The sequence below is a fragment of the Anopheles funestus genome, chromosome 3RL, assembly GCF_943734845.2.
Source record: "Anopheles funestus chromosome 3RL, idAnoFuneDA-416_04, whole genome shotgun sequence".
Classification (NCBI taxonomy): Eukaryota; Metazoa; Arthropoda; class Insecta; order Diptera; family Culicidae; genus Anopheles; species Anopheles funestus.
Genome location: NC_064599.1, coordinates 5,267,177 through 5,286,424, shown reverse-complemented (window position 1 = coordinate 5,286,424; position 19,248 = coordinate 5,267,177). Strand labels below are relative to the sequence as shown.

Below are 19,248 nucleotides of genomic sequence, written 5' to 3'. Positions count from 1 at the left end.
ATATTTTATCTGGCTGTGTGATAAGCACCTTGTTTAAGCCTCCCATAATCGCGCCATAAATTGATGAATAATTTATGGTTAAATATCACATCGAACAGAAAGTATCTCTCGATTCGTTCTAGAAACTCATACGAAATTACACTCTCTTACTGATGCATCAGATGTGTGTACTGTGTCAGTAGGGTCTTTGGGTTGGGTTTTATTTAAAAGCTTATCAATGTCGAGCGTATGGCGAAAACAGGGCGAACACTCCGGGGACGGTTGCTAGCCACATATCGGACCGCATATTAATGCATCGCACGCACTTTGGTCGCGACTGTTGCGGCTGACGATCTTTCCGTTTTGCGATTGCGTTTATTTTAAGCAGCCACCCGGGGCATATGCAAATGCGGTGAAGGTCGCAGCGGCGCTGGAACAGTATTGTGCCTTTGAACGGAGATGTTTTGCTGTGTCTTGGTTTTTTGTTTTCGGTCTGGAAGCGAGATGAGATTTTTCTTGCTAAGAGTACAGAAAGAATTTCAATTACTTTTTTTTACATTCTACATTAGAATTCTGTAAGGGTCCGATTTATTTAATTTAGTTTAAAGTTTCTAATATATATAAAAATCGTTATATAAAAATCTACTGCGTAATTGGCCTGTTGGCACCAGCAACATATGCCCTTTAATGGCTGACTAGCAAAACAAATCAATTTATCATAGCAATAATATACGAAAGGCTCATCGATCCGTAATCCCATTAGTGACAACAGCATACGATCCAATCGACCAAACAACCTGTCCATTCTGATAATTTGCCAGAAATAAAGTCCCCTATGCAATTGGTTACACCTTTTGCCAAAAAGGCAGGAGAAAAAACAACATTCCTTCTTGTTCCTCCTAACCACAGACTAGACGCTTCGGTTATTTTCTTTTTACGGCAACAAAAAGTCATTTAAAGCACACGAGAATTGCACACGGTAATTAATCGTGTTTAATGTAACGGTGTAGGTTATTATGTCGGCATTCGGTTTATTTTTAATCTGCATCCCCATCGTTTGTGGCACCGAATTGGTACGTGAATTGCTGACGCAAAATATATTTGCCATTTGCATTCCATTCGCCTGACAGAAACATCTTCCATAATGGGAAGAAGTTTTACTTTTATTGTAGTCCTATTTCGATAGATTTATTTTTAAATTTCCATTTTCTTTATCAGCTGTGCGGCTTTTTCTTTCCTCCTTTTTGGCCTGGGATTAAATGCACTTTTTTCTTTTGCACAAAAAGATGTCGTAAGCTATTTTTTTCTCTATTTTTGCTTTTAATTTTCCTCATTTTCTATGACCTTTGACATTAAGAATTCCTTTCCGCTGAATATGAGCAATACACAGGTTATGATGAACAGGTAAAAATGAATCAAAAAGGTATAGCAACCGGAAACAACCGTATCAGCTTTCAAGCTGGCACCACATTGGAACACGTGCAAAGCAAGGAAAACGATGCGCCAAAGCCAATAGACCAAAGCACATTGCAAAAACGCGACACGGTGTGGAACGTTTGGTGTCCTTTCCTTTTTTCTTTCCTGTTTGTCTTGTAACATACTTCCGAATACGAAAGTAGCAGTAGACCATTTGTGTCCTATATATGTTGAAATACAGGCAAAAGTGATGAAGATGCAAACACAAAACTTTGCACACGTGGCTTAAAGTGTGTTTATTTTTTTTTTTTTGTGGAGCAATATTGGGTGTGTAGGAAATGGGGAAGCAGAAAGTGTTTCTTTTCCATTAACATTTACTTTTCTGTTTTTTTGGTAGCAACCGATAGGTTCAATATTGATATTGTTATCTAATCAATTGTTAACAACAGCTAAAACGAAAGTTTACATGATTTTTTTCTTTACAAACAAAGGCTAAGCTACTGGCTGATGCTGTTGCAAATTAAATTAAACGATAACCGATTAGCCTAACCAAACAAACCAAACCCCGAAGGATGTAAAACAGTGCGTAAACAATGACCAAAGCAGAGAAACGACCACGTAAAGCGAAGCTCGTGCTGTTTTTTATCGATGCGATACGCTTCATTATCAATGAATTGCTATTTAAATCTAAAACATAAATCATGCCATTGTGCTTTTTGGTCGAATCATCGTGATGGAGCCGTTTTTTCGTTCGCTGTCTTAAAATAGATACAGCTGTAGAAAATAGCACGCAGATTCTGGACTGTTGATGTTGATGTATGGTACATGTTCGTTTTAATTACTTTAGTAACTTTTCTCCATTGTAATGAAAGTGACGTATGTGCAACATCAACTATTTCTAATACCTAATACCCTTAAGTGTGGTACCCTTAGTGTATTTGAAAAAGATTCTAAATGTCAGCATCAGTACGTGAAACAATAATCATTTCATCACTGTTCTTAATCCTGCTGAAGGCCACACACATACGCCACACGGACTGTTGTTGTTGTTGATAAAATAACTCTGGACGGGCCGTGCTTCAGCGTTACTGCATTCTCGATTGCGTCATTCGTCGTACCGCGATCGGGGTGGTATGTGATATAGTGAGCAATTTGCATACTTCCTCATACAAGTGCAAGTGTGTTGGAGAAAACGTCGCCATCAGATGTCGGTGGCAGGCACGGGCGATGGATTAAATTTCACTTAACCATTTGTCATTAATCGTGCATTGATCTTTGGCGTTTGTGCGTCAGCCGCATGCATAACCGTTCATTAAGTTGATATTTTGCTGTTTGGTTGAAATATGAGAAATTTAGCACATTTGCAAATAAGTTCTTGTCATCATTAGGGAAACATTAGGGATTTTTTTTATTAGTTAATCGTAAATTAAAGGAACAAGAACGAAGTAAGCTTTCGACAAAAGATTTCCATTGTGCTAGTACTGTAGCTAAACCGATCACAAAAAGCTTTTCCTTTCAACTTGAGTTTCTTCAACCGTTGGGAAAGGAGATCCATGTTTCCCTTCATTGTACCAGCTTCAATCCGCCGTTCGTCCTTGTCTTAAATTTTACCGACAAATGATTATGAGCTTATGTTGCGATATGTCACGTTGCCAGGTGGCATGAAAGCAACCAGACAGACGGACCCGAATGCCGGCAGCTTTTTTTTTATTAATTCGCTTTTCTATGGTTTTCTGTGTCAACGCTTTTTTTTTATTGATGTCCTCACAAATGGCGCGATACGGATGGTGCTTGTGCCGGAAGAAGAAAACCTTGACAATTTCCTGAGCACCTGTGTATACGATAAACTTTTCTCTTTTTTTTCTAGCATTTTTCCCGTATATAATGCGGGTAACGCGGGTGTGCTACTTGCGTTGTTCTAGTGAAGGACCAGCCCCAAAAACCCATTCACCAAACCCCGCTCCTTGCAGGTGGAGCCGATCGGTAGTGAAGAGGACTCACTTTATCAATAACCCAAGCACGAACGCTTTTCCGCCCTGCCGAGATCGTACCGGGTGGAAGGCGGAAGTAAAGCCAAATACGAACGGCGGGTATTAGTAGCATCCTTTGCGCATACTCACGTTTATCGATTATGCAACCGCCTGGAGGACCGCTCAGGCAGTGTCCTGCCAGCCGATACCATCAGCGTCCACCAGGAGGTCCTGTTGGTTGACTCTCTGAGCAATCATCGCAAGGATCGCTCCCGTACGTGGCAAGGCACCTGTATGAATGGAATTGGGAAAGCTCCAAATTCCTCCAGTTCTTTCTCACTGCTGACGAGATTCGAGATCGGTCACGTACGTTTGGCGTTTGGAGCAGTGCTCTCGGGTAGCTTTTTTATTTTCGGATCCTGTATCGGTGTAGTTCGATTTCCGAAGGACGAACGACAGACTCGTAGGGACTATTTACGAACGAGGTGGAACGAAAATCGACAAAACATCGCGACATGCCATGCGCCTGGAAACTGGGGGTGGGTCCTTGAAGAAACAATGAGATCATGGTCTATCGTTAATGTTGGAGCGAATGGGTAACTTTTCTTTGTTGGATAATGTCTCATTTTGTTTATGATAATATAATTCAACTAATTGTTGGTTAATGGTTAGTTTAGCCAACTTTATATAATTCTTTGCTAAGTGAAAAATAAAGTTCTAAATTTATACTAAAATATACTCTGTATACACAAAGCAAATAATTTTCCAATTTTACTTTTGATTTAAAATAAAACAGAACGAAATATTTACAGAACTTTTCTTAAACGTAAACAGGTCATTTTCTTCTATTGGTTTGGCTCTTTTGTGTGGAAAATGTCTCAAAATATCTGTTTGTGAATTGTTGACGTAGGAGAAACTCCATCAACAAACTGGGGAGCATAACACCCATGTGGAGCTCTCGGACTCTCTATTTCTCTCAAATTGGGAAAAGGATCCTTATTCAATCAGGAAAGGATATTCCAACAATAACCCTCTCTCTCTCCCTCTCTCTCTCTGTTCAGATCTCTATACACGAGAAAATGAGAGATATTCGACACAATTTTACCGTGTAAAATTAAAAAAAAAATCGTGCAAAAAACCGTAAACCGATCAAGTTATTCACGACTGGAAGTTAGTTCAAATCAGTCACGAATTCCGGGTCGCTCGTGTCGGGAAGTGAACAAAACGGTACACAGTGTACCCTTGTGCACAGGGTATCTTTCCCTTTTTGGTGGCATTGGTTATATCAATACGTTAGACCATTGCGAATAGAATGTGAATGTTCGATTAAGCTGGTCGACAAAAAGCGGTTTTGGCCGACCAACGTAAACCGTGCGATAAAAGATGAAAATGATGATGAGTTTCATGTTTAACTAGAGTGGCAAGTGTAATATTTCTTCTTCCCTTTCATTAATATCGCATCCTTCCAACTGATATCAGCGTACGCGTATTTTTTATTGCTCGTGAAGTTATCTTAAAAAGAATTGTGCCACTCATCAATCAAATATACATTTGATAGTTTAAGTTTACAAAAAAAAAATCACTAAAACTTGTGCAAAAAAAAATCCACCCAGGGGGCGGTGAAATTGATTTTCATCTTACGCTGCAGTAAAGACGTGCCAGAGAAGCCAAGACATACCCACGAGAGAACAACAGAGAATTGCGATTGAAATCGCTTTAGAGAAAACGAGAGAAAGAGAGTTTATTTGCGTGTCTAGTTTACAAAAAAAAGGAAACTGCTATTGCTCAGGATCCGGGAGTACACAGGAAAAAGGATATGTTGTAAAGGGGTTTCCTTCTTGCTTTATCAGCTTGACCGCTTTGTGTTGCTTATCGAGCAGAGTGCGTGTGTGTGTGCAATGCAGTACAATGGAATGTAATTTTTAAACATTAACTCTCCGACGTGTTGCGTGTTTCCGTACAATTCCGACACTATAAATAGTGTCCGGAAAACGTGTGAAAGCTCATGTATGCCATAGCACGGCGAGGATAAAAGTAAACAATTTTTGGTGTATTTTTGTGAAGGATTATTTCTGGTACCGAAATCCTCGAACAGAGAGTGATGTAAAAGTTAATGTAAAAAGGTAATTTCTAGCTATATTTGCACCACATTTCCTTTTGTGTGTTTGGGTGGTTATCTTAGAAAAACTCTTACTAGGGCATTAGTAGTAAAAAAGGTTGAAAAAAAAGATGTAGGAAATAATAATTACATTAAAATTTTAAAAGAGTAAACTAGAATGCGTGTCAGATTTGTACAAGACCAGGATCTCAAGGACGAATAAGGGCTAAATGTAAAGCTCTTTGTAACGTTTGTGTTAGTGGTGAAGCTTTCATCTTACTCGCATGAAAAGTGAATTAAAAAAAGCAATTAGAAAAAAATATAATTATTTCATAAGATTTGAACATGAAGAATAGTATACAAACAAAGTTTCGTTTGAAAATATTAAACTCTCCCTAAGTAAACACTTAGTCACACAGTTCCCAAACTTCGCCGAGTACACACTTTAATTAATCTTTAATTTGTTGTGTGTTGAGTGGAAAAAAGAACGAAAAACACAGTCCGGTCCAGATCCCCCTCAATCATGCTGTTACGTGGAGTTGAAATCTATCGCTTCCAAACTAATTTGATGCACGACCTAAGTCACGTAGGCCTACATAAAACCGTCCCCGTACCGCATGCATCCCTTTTCCTAACCGCGTCCACTAGTTACCAGGGATATGGACAACGAAGGGCGAGCGATTTCTACGTATAAAGAGCATCCGATCCAGACCCCAAGAGAAACGGCGCAGTTAGAGCGCTCGTGAGATTATTACGAGAGCGAACCCAGCGCGTAAACAAAAGTCCGAGACAATATTTATCCAAGCACGGGATATTAAAGGGCCATGTCGTCCAAATGACGACGCCCCCCAAAAATGCGGCATCGAATCGAGGCTCTTTCGGACGTACGCACGTATGTGCTTCGATTGTGCCCTCGTCTGGGAAGAGGTGATAATGGTGATGATGGGGCCACTGAAAATTGGGCCATCTAAATGTCTGCAAAACTCACAACCGTGCATGGGAGAGAACAAAACATGGAAGTCGTGAAATACCTTCCCCATCATCATCTTTCGGGTCATTGTGTGCATTGTGCTTGGAAGTTTTCGCCAACATCTTCTGTGTTTAGACACTGAGAGGGAAAGTGTTGTTATTTTATACTTCTCTTTTTCCATCTACCTGAAAAAATGATCACCTGCACGACAGCGTTTTGGCTCCATTTTTTTCCAACGATGCTTTATTGCGTTGACAATCAATATTGCTTCCTTTAAGGACGATAATAGTGCGTGGCAAAGTTACGGCGTCATTTCCTAATGCCCGTTGGTACGCTTTCGAACGTTTAAAGGAGGAAAAGGATAACGTGTCCCTGACGTGTACTGGTGCGCGATATCATTCTGAAGCGCAAAAAGCAACTTTCAAGGCTAACGAGCTTTGGCTCTAGAGTTAGAACTGTTTTTGTTTGTTCGCTCTTCTGCTGCCAGCGGGTGTTTACGTGCTTTGGGCGTAAACAAGATACTGTCTGCAAACGATACTATGAACAATAGTCAGACATTGTAAATAGTAATGAACCTTGATAAAGCTTGTTTTGTTGTCGAACCTCCTTTTTAATCTTCCCCCTGTGAGAGATTGAGATATTTGATAATTGTTTAAATTAACCTTTTTTATGATACTTAGATACTTTCTCACCGAAGCACGTTTCGCACGCTTTTTTCAGGTTGAGAGGCTTATTTAGACTGATTGTAAAGTGAAACAAAAATATCGTGATAATCGTCACCAATAAAACGCAATATACTGCAGCTCCACACGCCTGAAAGGAATTTTCCGTATCTCGGTTTATTAGCTGACAGCAGCCCAGCGAGCAATTATCGATTACAACATTTGCCCAATAGAGTCACCGATAACGAAAAACACACAGCACCGTGTCGCTTTATCAAGTAAGAACCGTGGTGAGGTACTTTAGCGTGTAATTTTTATTTATCACTCACCCGGTGGTCAATAGGGATGAAAGATTAAGGTAACGATCGTGCAGGAATCGACTGATAAGATTCGTCGCAAAGATTAGTATTTTTATTTTTGTGTTCTACAACAACAGCCCACTTGCGGAGTACCTTCACGGTCGCGAAAACAGCTGTTCCGATAAGGTGTTAGTTGTTACGCTAAAAATGGATCACTTGAAAAACGGTTCGCCTACATCATACACGCAGGAAATCCGCCTCTATTGAACCATCTCGATGTGTCACCGAAGCAAGACACTAACACACGCTGATCCAGCAGTATTAGCTAATAGTACTCTACAATACAAAGTGCAAGCTTCCAGTGTTTGGTCTAATGCTTTGTCGTCCTGTCTGTTGGATTTATTTGCTTTTTGTATTTACGAGTAATTTAATACTCAACCCTGTTGATAGTCGATAGGGGCAATCAGGAAAGAAGGGAGGAACTTGATGGGAAATAATAAAAAAGGCACGCAACAAACGTGCACGGATGAGATTATTTCATCGACTATTTTTAGAGCAATCAAATGACGAGACTTGATGCATCCACGCATTCACCCTTGTGGTTGCAGAACTGAATGACGATAGTGTTGTGTACTGATTCACTTGTTGCATCATATTCGTTGTATGTTGGGGTGGGTGAAAGAATAATGCAACAATTAGTGTCTATTAAATCATTTCTTTTCCAACATAAACCGCTCATCTAAGGGAAATTCAATCGATGTAAATTAATCTATCAGCGCAGTTCGTGGTGAATTAATTAGGCAAGCAAACATGATGCGATTTGTATGATTTCCCATCCGGGCGTAGCAGTTTCCATGCATATGGAACAGCTTCGTGGCAGCATTTAGTGAGATTCTTTTTACCAAGTGGTCGATGAATCTTCCCTGCCGTTGCGGAAGTCCTACGAATATGGATGATTTAATCGGTATTGATTATTCGTATCCGAACCGGCACCGGCGAACTAGATGCCAAGTCAACGAAGAACTCTTGGTTGACGCTAATGATGTTTGAAAATAGTTCGTAATACATACCAACAGATATCATTCTGATATTCAAAGAAAAAAAGGCGATTGAATTTCTCTTACCTTTTGACGCAAAAACCTTTACGAGTTTGTTCTTGAGTTCCAAGTTTTACGTCAGAACGCTCCTCAGTTCCCAGAGCCTAGCGTAAACAAAATATTCATAAACACTCTCTTCGCCCTGTGCTCAGACCACCTCCGAGATGAGGCTCCGAATCGATGGTGGATGGAATATGGTTACAAACCTAATTTGTCCACCTGTCCGGAAGACAAGCTGCACTCCACGAGGTTATGTGATACAGGACAAACCGTACCAAAGTGTCGGATGCATCTCATCCTTAGTATCGATCTTACTTTCGCCATCTTCAAAGTCCGCATTTTTAGCATCATCTTAGATGCAGATTTTTTGTCCTCTCTGTTCCTTCACAAGAGTGCAGAACAAAAGGACTGAAATGATGACGTCCGTCAGGCTGCGGTCGAAGTCAGCTTTCTCGAGTATTTCCCCGCTGCGTACAGGAGAGATCGATCCTCTCGTGCTTGTGCGGTTTGGATGGTGGATTGGGGTTTTTTTTGCGACGATATATAAATAGCGAGCTACTTCACTGTAAAATTATTGCTACCAATTGAGGAGTAAAGTGAAACATATTGGACGCGAATTGATGCCAAACATCACCAACACGATCGGCAGTCTGCTGTTGATGATGCGATGTCAAGAAGAAGCCAAAATTAATAAACAACGTTCAGCATTCGTGGACGAAGCAAAGAGATGCCGTTCTGTGTCCCAAAACGTTACGATGGGTAACAGGCAACTGGAAAACGTTGGCGCAGTATTATGTGTTGGCAAAGCAGACGGGAACTGCAGCCAGATGGATCAACGAATGGAAGACATTTGAAACTGAAAGTCGCATACGAAGGAAAGAAAAAAACTTCCGACAACAGTATGAAAATTAAACATGACGCGAATTGAATTCGCAAATGACGAGGTTTACATGTCTCAACGAGGATTAAAATTTAAGGGTTGAAGAATTCTTATTTTACCTCGTCGAAAAAATGAATGACTCATTAATGAATGCATTATGAGATATAATATTCGTTCATGTTTACTAAAACTATAAACTATACTACTATACTCAGTCAAAACGAACGCCTATAATTGTGGAGTTCCCTTGAGCTTTTACTCTTATGCTGTCTATTCTGGTACGCCGTCTTGATGTAAGGATGCTACAATCCTCTTAATCGCGTATGATACTTGACCCAGTAACGAACTTTAGAATAGAAAAATGAATACACTTCGTGGATATATTCGTGGAGACAGCTTGAAAAACGTCATTCGGATCATGTCATGATATCGACACCTAGCAATCAAAATTGTAATATTTTAATTGAAGAGGAATTGACACTTTCAACCTGAAATTTATTATTGAAATGACAATCAATTACTTATAAATTCTACTTTAACATAAAAAATTGACTCAAGAAAAATGAACGTTAAGAAAGCCTTTTTCTTGATGTTGTTTAGCAAAGTTGTGACACGTCGATCACAACGTAAAAGAGAGTTTGGTTTTGTGCCAATTTGTACCTCCACTTTGGTCCATCCTTTGGGCGATACTGTTCGCGTAAAATATGTCCCGCTAGCGCTTTTTTTCTTTCCCTGTACACTCTCACTGTGTTGGAGTACCATTGTACCGGCCGGCTTTCGGGACGCAAAACGCGACCGGTCTTCCGAAGGCCGATGGAGAATGAAATCTTGTGCCTGAAGCACAAACGCTCCTGGGGTACCGGGGACGGCCAGGTTGATCAGACGAACCGGACAAACCGGTTCAGTTCGGAAGGATCATGTTTTGTGTGTTGCTCTTTTCGGGTGAAGATAATTTATTTAAATAAATACCGACTCTTCTTGGTACCGATTGAGCTTTCGTGCGTGTGTTTGTTGCGAGATGCGTGGGTTGCGCTTGGTTTATTTTATGCCCCGCAGTGTCTCATCCGTAGATTCCTTTTGCAGTCATCAGAACAACACAGGAAGAGCAGCTGGTTGTAATGCTAGGTGACGTGTAATCGTGCTGTTCCTTTGATTAAAGCCCGAAACCGGATTGTTACTGAACAACAAAACAGTGTATCGTTTCGGTGGAAAGTTCGAGAGCTTTTCTTTTTCTCAATTCCGATCTGCAATTGCCTTGAGCTGCGTTAAATTCCTCGTTGATTGTAATATCAAACTATATACATCGGAATAAATGTTCAAGAGCATCGGAATTACGCAAGAAATTTTCAAGAGAAACTTGTGAGAGAAATTAAATAGCCTCAACATTATTAAATATTTCAATTTACAGTATTACAAGAAATAGAACGCAAAGCCTGATTACAAAGAATTATATTTGTAAATACATTTTATTTATTTTCTGTTTCTTGACGCCAACTTTGTAACTAATGCATTGATTGATTATTTTTGGCTATGAACCTATTTGATAGGTTCGTCTGCAGTTCTTTCTTCCCCGATCGTCTCTCTTTTGTCTCAACTTTGTTTGCAATAAAACGTGCGTGACATGAACCGCTTACAAGGAAAGTCAAATCATCCAACACGCTACCAGCAGGTGAATGCGATTTGCAAACGATTTGATGTCAATTTTTCCACTGGGAACGAAGGGTCTCCCACAGTAAAACCAAATGTCATCGCCATACAATCAGTGCCTAATTTATTGCAATCTGATTGTAAAACTTTTTAGCAATAACGATTCTTATTGTTTGATGGAACGGAACGCTTGGGTGAAGAACCAACCGTTGAAGAGCACTTTATGGAGTTTGCTGCGCACTTTGCTGTCAACTGCTTTAGTTGTTAAATGTTGCAGAGACACATACCGTTTGGTTACCTTCAGTCACGGAAGATCTGGTCCGTTGGTATAGTTAACTTTAGTAGACATGCAAAGCTTTTTTCAATATAGTCCTTAAATTCTTGTCCTGCTCATAAAGACAACCATATAAAACAGGTCCAAATTGCATGAGAATAACGAACACTGAATAGGGAATATTTATGATTAATTCACTTGTTTTCCTTTTCTTCGATCTGTAAACCCTCCACACATTCGAATCACGTCAGAAACTAGAGCAATGAACTGCAATGGAAGGTAGTAATCGTGAGTCCCCTTCGAAACAGCTGTCAATTTCAATGTTCTACCGTTCCGCCTGAGCTGGAAATCAATATTAAAATATATTTTATCGATAGGAACACGTGCTCGGTAAGTTGTTCGACATCGTTGGACAGCGTTTTCTGAATCACCAACCTGTGACCCAATGCGGTTGTGTGAAGGTGAAAAAAGGAACTAGTTTAATAGTGAATGCTATGGCAGTTAATTTGCGGCTCCTGCTCACATATACCTCCTCTCGGTCATTAGCATGTTCGTAAACTTAACACTTTTGCTCTCGTTTGAATCGGTCCTATGGGCATTCGGACTAGTGATGGGTAAAATTCACATATTCCCGGTGTCGGATGAATCCAGCTCCAAGACATTGCAGAGTCTCCTCCGAAATCTGGATGGATGTCAAAGGTCTGTTAGGATGGTTCCCCGAATCATAAGAATCAATTCTGGGTTCTGACTCTGTATACGTCTTGAAATTCAACACTTGATTCGACTTCGGACACAACTCCAAATCGACTCCAGATTCGATTCCACTTTTTTAGTGTGGGAGTAAGAGTGGATTCTTGATTCCATTCCAGATTTCCCATCACTAGTTCTGACTACCCGACATAGTTTTATTTAACAAGGAAGTTGCTACGTTTTGTTCTAATTTCTCATCCAAGCGGAATGCGATTTTCTCTTTTTACCTCCTACATGGGGAAGCCCGATTAAGCACGTTTATTGCAACCACATCATCACAATGGAATCCTTACATTTACACTGTTACACCTTGCACAATGAAGATTGTATAATTTGCACCCGACAATGCGGTGTATCTAATTGTAGAATTTGCATCTCCACTGGTTCCTGACGCTGTTGCAATAGGTCAAGACGAAGTATGGTACAAAGTGTGTGTGGTCGGATGTTTTTACACCTTCATATATGGGGTTGGTGTCGATGGGATTAAACCACATTACATTGCACATACACATTTCCAAGACCTTCAATTAGCCTTCTGTTAGTTCATGGCCTTGAAGACGTCCCTTTTTAAGTTTCCCGCAATAATGCGTAATTATGGGCAACAGGTTTGTTGCTGGGAACCTCTCAACACTATGCGACGTGTTGTTACTAACCTGCCACGTATGGCTTCCTCTACGTAGGGTTCTATTCAATTGTGAAATACAGTCCCACATATCATTACGGAATGTCCATCAATATATCGATTGTTGCTTAAATGCTTTCTGGCCACATCACAACATTCTAAGCGCTATTTATTGAAAACAGCTTGCTAATAAATACATTTTATTTCTTCACTCTATCTTTCAGACCAGCGAGTGTTAGCCCAGCCATACCTCCGGATGTTTATTCTTGAAGCCCTTGCATTTGGTAATATCTAGCCGAAGAAAAAGCGGTAATTAAACGCGTAATCTAAACCGGACCGGAAACAGTACGAGCCCGGCCGCGCATTCTCCAATTGTGCTGAGTTGCAGCTTGCATATTTGAAGCGTGAACGAACAGTAACTCACCCCAACCGCCCACAAAGAATGTGTTGCGTATGCACATAAGTGGTGCGACGAAAAAGGGGTGGAACCAAAAAAACAATAAACAGCAACAAAGGCCGAAGCCGAAATAAAAAAAAAACAACGCACCCTTTAACGTGTGTGTGTGTGCTCGCACGGTTTCTCGCGAGAATCAGTTTTGGCGTCTCGTGTGTGGGTATTCTTTAGTGCGCCGAATCGGCCGAAGTGCAGCCATTGATGCCGGAGAAGCAGCAACGCAAATAAAGCAGCAACCAGCATTGAACGTTGCGTTTTGCGTGACAGTCTTCGGTTGTGCGAGCGTTCAGCCGCTCATCAAACAGTACCGTCGAATCGATTTTGGTTTCTCTCCCTTACTGTAAGGGGTGTTGTATGAAAACAAGCCTTCTAGCTGACCGTTTTACCGGTGGATTGTTACGTGAGAGCGAAAGTATATGTATTTGTGTGGTTGGTGAAGCAAGTTAAGCGAAGAACACGTTCCACACGCCAACCACCCAAACTGACCAGAGTCAGTTCGACACTTGCTGCAGCGGAATCGAAATCTACCACGAGATTGCTGTCCGAATCGTTGTAAGCGCGCTACATTGAAGCGTATAACTGCGTAGTTTTATAGCAGCCGACAAACAGACACATCCCTAATAAGCCGCGGGTCTGTCAGCGAATAATCGACACAGAAGGGCATCGCATCTTCCGGAAAAGGGTGTTGTGTGCGCGCGCGCCTGACTTTATTAAAGCCAATTGTGACACTACGTTACATACTTGGTGAGAAATAAGCAACAAGTAGGCGAACGTCTTCGAGTGGACTGGTCGCCGATAGAACCAGTATCTGTCGGCGACTGAGCTGGGAGTGCGAAAAGCGCCATTGTCACAGTACTATACTGTTGGATTTTTACAATTCTTGGTTCCGATAAAGCGGAGAGTGCAGCTATTCCTGTGAGATATTGTCGGATATAGAATCAAGAGTTCCTGCCAGAGCAAGTAATCACCACTGGGAACTGAAACTCTCATAAAAGCTCCTCAGATTTCTTGTGCACTTCAGAATCGCAAAGGAATAGATTAATCTCCTTTGTGCCAAAGAGGACACAGCAGCGTAAACTACATCACCTGAAAAGCGTTCCTTGTGTGTTAACCGACCACCGAACCACCTCGGAACATCGCTCACACTAGGTTCTCAGCCGGTATACTGCGTGTGCGATCGTAAGCGGGTAGTGCATTAAATCTGGGGCAACGCAGGCGGTTCCCATGCTGAACTACCGCCTCGTGTCAACGCACTTCCTGAAGCAGCCATAGATTTCGCGGCCAACCACCGCACCAGCACGGCGGGGACCCCCAACAAGGTCGTAAAAATGTGCAGAGATCGGGATATGCCACTTCGATGAACTAGAGCACCAACAGTGTTAGTACTCTATTGTGTCGCCCGTCTGGCCAGCTCAATTACTTGCAACAAGCAGTGACGCGAGTGATAGGAAAATAGTGCATAAGGGCTACGACGGAGAAAGAGCGAGAGAGAGAGAGAGTGAGAGAAAGAGCGAGAGTGTGTGCGTGTGAGTGAGTGTGAGAAGGGAGCGTAAGTGGGAGTGAAACGAAGCGCTACTATAGCATTGCATTAGTACTACGTTCAGCTTCATACTACTACTACTTCTTTTACTATTGCTACACGACTGCGCCACATTGCTACTGCTGCTCCACAATCGGCTGTGTGTGATCGGCGCTTACCGGCGTACGCTAGTGTACGTGTGTGGTAGTGAAGCGGCTAGCGATCCTTCGAAACCGGTCCCTTGGTTCTAGTAGTTAGATGCCATCGGAGGAATTCACATCCTTCACGTATTTCTCTGCGCATCTCGACGTGATAAGCGTGTGCCCATCGGTTCTCTCAAGCAACGTTGAGTGATCCTTTTGTGTTCGACGCATCATCAGCGAAGATATCTGTCCCATAAAAAGCAAGATACATCAGCTTCCTGGATCACACAACGGCTTATCGTGTTTTAAAAGCTCGCGCGTGTTCTTGCATCTAGTTTAATTTGTTCGCAAGTGATCCTTACTTCGTTGTTGTCCGCGCAACCGGAACGTACCACCGGAAGCCTAACAAAACATCGCCGCCAAGCAGCAGTAGCAGCAGCGACTACCAACCGCTGTCGCTTTGGCCGCCGTTAAGCCGCGAAGATTCCACCCAAAATTGAAGCATTTGCCAAAAACTGCTGGGAAACTGTAACCGCTTGCGTGGTAAGTAGATGGGAAGGCTTAATCCATTTGATACGGCAGATAAATGTCGCATCTTTTCACCTGTTAGTTTTATTTCTATACCTCGGAAGTTACGGATGGCATAATGTATGTTGGTAATTTTGTTTTTATTGCGTTAGCGTTTTGATGATTGAAGCAATGATCTTAGCGAAGGTTCAGTTTATTACCCTCGATCGTTATTGACCTTCGGGGCTTTTGGATGGTTGGCTAGTTGCCATTCGGGATAGAACTGTTGATCAGGCATATAAACTAGAGATGTGCAAAATGAGTACAAGTGAGATAGTGAGTTGAAACGTTGTATTGAACGAGTTTCGTTCACTCACTACGAGAAAAATAGTAAACAAATAAAAAAAAATCTATAAATTTGAAAATTTAGCAAAATTTATAAATTGAAGTATTTTGATGCGAATTTGTTGCAATAAGTTTCTTTTCACTCAAACAATGCTTTAAATTGAAAAAATAATAAAAATTAACAAAAAAATTAAAAAAAAAATTTCTACTCGAAAATTTCATAAGGCTTACCCCTTACGATTTTTTTTGGGAAATTTTGCAAAAAAAATTAAATTGATTTATTTCAATGCCAATTGGTTCAAACAAGTTTCTTTTCACTCAAATAATGTTTTAAACAAAAAAAAAGAATAAAAAATTATAAAAAAATTGAAAAATTATTTCATGTTTGTTTGGTTCATTTTCAAAATTGGTTCATTTTTGCACCAAATTTTGCCTATAACACGGTCGGTATCCAACGGATCGCCAATCTTTAACCTGTGGTCGATAGATGGCACCAATGGCTACATTTTCTCTTTGGACGGCCATGCCCTCAGATGTCTGTGCCAGAAGTTATTCGAGGAACCAAGTTCCATACCCTGTTTGTGAAAATGTAAAATATTCCTCATTTTTTTCTCATTTATAAATTGATATATTTTAATGCGAATTTGTTGCAACAAGTTTCTTTCCACTCAAATAATGCTTTAAATAAAAAAAAGAATGAAAGATAATTAAAAAAATTAAAAAAAATCTGTAAATTTGCCAATCTCCTAACCCACAGCCTTTGCCGGATTTTTTTATGACTACGAAATGAGTCGTTAAACGAGCTGACCCTTAATAACGACTCATTCACTCTGAGTTGATTCACTGATCACTAATCATTCACTGAGTTGATAATTGATGAGAAGACTTTCACATGAAAACATATAATTAAACTTTAGCTTTAATTTAAGAAATGAATTCTCTATCTTGATGAACATTGTAGTCAATTCGATGAAGTTATTAATATCTGGGAAAAGGTCACTAATTTTTGGTAGCGGTTTTATTAGCTTTTATTCGGTTTTTTTCAACCTTTGTTTTTGGCACTGCAACTTCACGAGATCTTGGCCTGACATTTCTAGCAGTTCTTGTACTGCCCATATTAGATTTGTGTACAGTTCTGCCGTATGAGTGGCAGCTCCGGTACCATTATATCACCCGATCATTCAATCGTTTCTGTTCAGCTCATAATATAAAACTTTTAGATGGTCCCACCTTGTGCAAAGCCTTTCGCTTCTCCGCAAGAGCATTATTTTGTGGACATATTACTTGGAATAGGATTTAACATGATTGTTTCTCTTCTCCAGAAAATGATTTAAGCTGTTGTTTAAAGCTTGGCTAGTTGATCGTGTATATTTCCATAGCAAACCATTATAGTTCAGCAATTTACAAATTTAGTACACAAATTTTACGTTAGCCGCCAGCCACACCTCACATTCTCACAATGAACAATATTCACCGTAATAACAAAACGTCCCAAAAAAAACCTCGTCGCAAATAACAACCGATTTGTTGTTGTCGCCGAATCGCCATCATCTTCTTTAACAACGCGGCAAAACGGTTATTTTTAGCCCGTGCCGGCCGCAATCATCAATCCCGGCGCACAGTGACCATACATTGGCACTTAACCGTATAGCAGCGGCTGTATTTTTATGTGTTTTTTCTCCTACGGCCAGGTTATGACCGGTTGCCTGATGATGTTTGTTTTGCTGCTTCAAAATGCGCCAATTTTGTACCGCGGGACAAGCCGACGGACAGGATTGGTTCGTCGTTCTTGTTTCGCACACCCCAAAAAAGCGACCTTATCTTGGTCCCGGGAACGAGGGAGGGAAAAAACGTGTGCCCCGATGTGTCTTGTTTTAGTTGATTTTTTTTGCTGCTGGTGAATAATTGTAAATAAATAACAAACACAGAACAAAAGTGTGCGATGATGATTGCATGGTTCACCGGTTTCAAATAGTAAAGCAAACATATTTTGGTCCAACGCGGTTGTACGTTTGGCACCCAGCTCTGATGGATTGTGTTTACGAATGTAGTATAGTTGAAGGGAAAAGTAAAAGTTTATGATCAATTTGCAATAAAATGTCCTGTGTGAATGTTTATGTATTTATGGGTAAATTATCCTATCTATTTTACTTTATTAATGCTATCCAACCGAGTAAAATACATTTGAATTTTATTACAATTATTTCCGTTATTAATTGTATTGGTTAAAAAAAGCTAAATCTTCGAAGGACCTGTTACAAAACTTGGAGAACATTCTAGAGACTTTCACGGCATTCGTTTGTTCGAACTACAGCTGTGCTATAAATAAAGTATTAATGCACTACTATATATTAGATCCGATCGATCCGAAGCGAGTGAAATATTTAATCTGCGTGTCTTAAAGAAGGAAAGATTAGTTAACGAAAGCTTGCCGGTGGATGCATCAATGTTCCAAAAATTCATTAAACGATCTTCAACAAATCACCCGTAGGAACTAGTCAGAGATTACGTTTTATCTCTTCGCATACCTTCATTTGGCAGTAAAAATGGCCATCCGAAGGGTAACCTTTAGCTTTGCTACTTCCGTTTTTGCAGCTTATCCCCGGATGCACTTAAATCTGTGCGTGTACTGTTTATGGTTCCGATAGATTCGCTTCTCTTTCGCCATTCCATCGCGTCAGATGCTTTTCGAGATGACGTATTTTAACGCCTGTGTGCTCATCTGACTAGTCATGGATGGTATTTTTACCAGAGTGGTGTTGAATTGGTAAGGCAAAACATTAACAAAAAAAACTGAATATCTTTCGTCGTCGGGAGTGTTTTCGTGGTTTTTTGCTTCTAGCTTCACCATTGCCACCATTGAGATCCTCAGAGGATCGCCAATTTTGACACATATTCACCCCATCGTATAGCAATCAAGTAGGGAGACAGAAGCCAAGATCAAGATGGAATGCTTGCGTGTGTGTGTGTGTCTGTGCGTTGTTCTGACGCAAGTTCTACCTCCACCCTGCCACACATACTTCAACTCCATTTCCTTTTTCGCTATTTACATTCCGCCGCTTTTCTCCCGTGACAAATCTCTTCACACTCGCGGCATTCTTTGCGGCGGTAAACCGAAAACTCCGATCCAGCGGTGATGATTAATAATGCAGTAAGGTTGTGTATTGCATGGTTGGTGTGCCGCGTGCGCGAGAAACCGATTATTTTAGGGAATATATACCCAAACAAGGTATTTCTTGGTTCTTTATTGCCACCACCAACCACCAGCAGCACAAAGCCGAGGCAGACATGAAATGATGAATGTGAGATTGGGCCGTCCTGCGCGCGGATGTGTTATACATATTTAAACGACGAAATGGTTTAATGGTAATGAATTACGGTATGTTTGCTTTCGTTATCGATTGTTGAAGTTTTTTTTGTGTTATAGAATAACGTCATCAAAAAACTAAGTTATATCTGGTTATAAATTGCTCTTGAGAGGTTAAAGAATTGAAATACTGAATATTTTTTCTGAACTAATGTGATCTAATTACAAACGACAACAATTTACAAACTGTTTTCTGTGGTTATTTTTAGACCACTAAAACCTTATGTTAATGCAGTCAGTGTACTCAGT

General features: G+C 40.5%; 1 protein-coding gene across 2 annotated transcripts in view; it reads left to right on the top strand.

The window, feature by feature from the left end:
• Nucleotides 1-19,248, top strand: part of LOC125769942 (protein FAM13A) — a 34,853-nt gene that overhangs the window by 2,327 nt on the left and 13,278 nt on the right. Inside the window, exons 1-2 of one of the 2 annotated variants that reach the window (XM_049439015.1) lie at nt 4,515-5,488; nt 12,889-15,323. The gene's annotated coding sequence lies outside the window, so the exon portion shown is untranslated. Of the gene's footprint in view, nt 1-4,514; nt 5,489-12,888; nt 15,324-19,248 lie in introns of those variants that run through there. The other variant, XM_049439014.1, reaches the window with a different exon arrangement.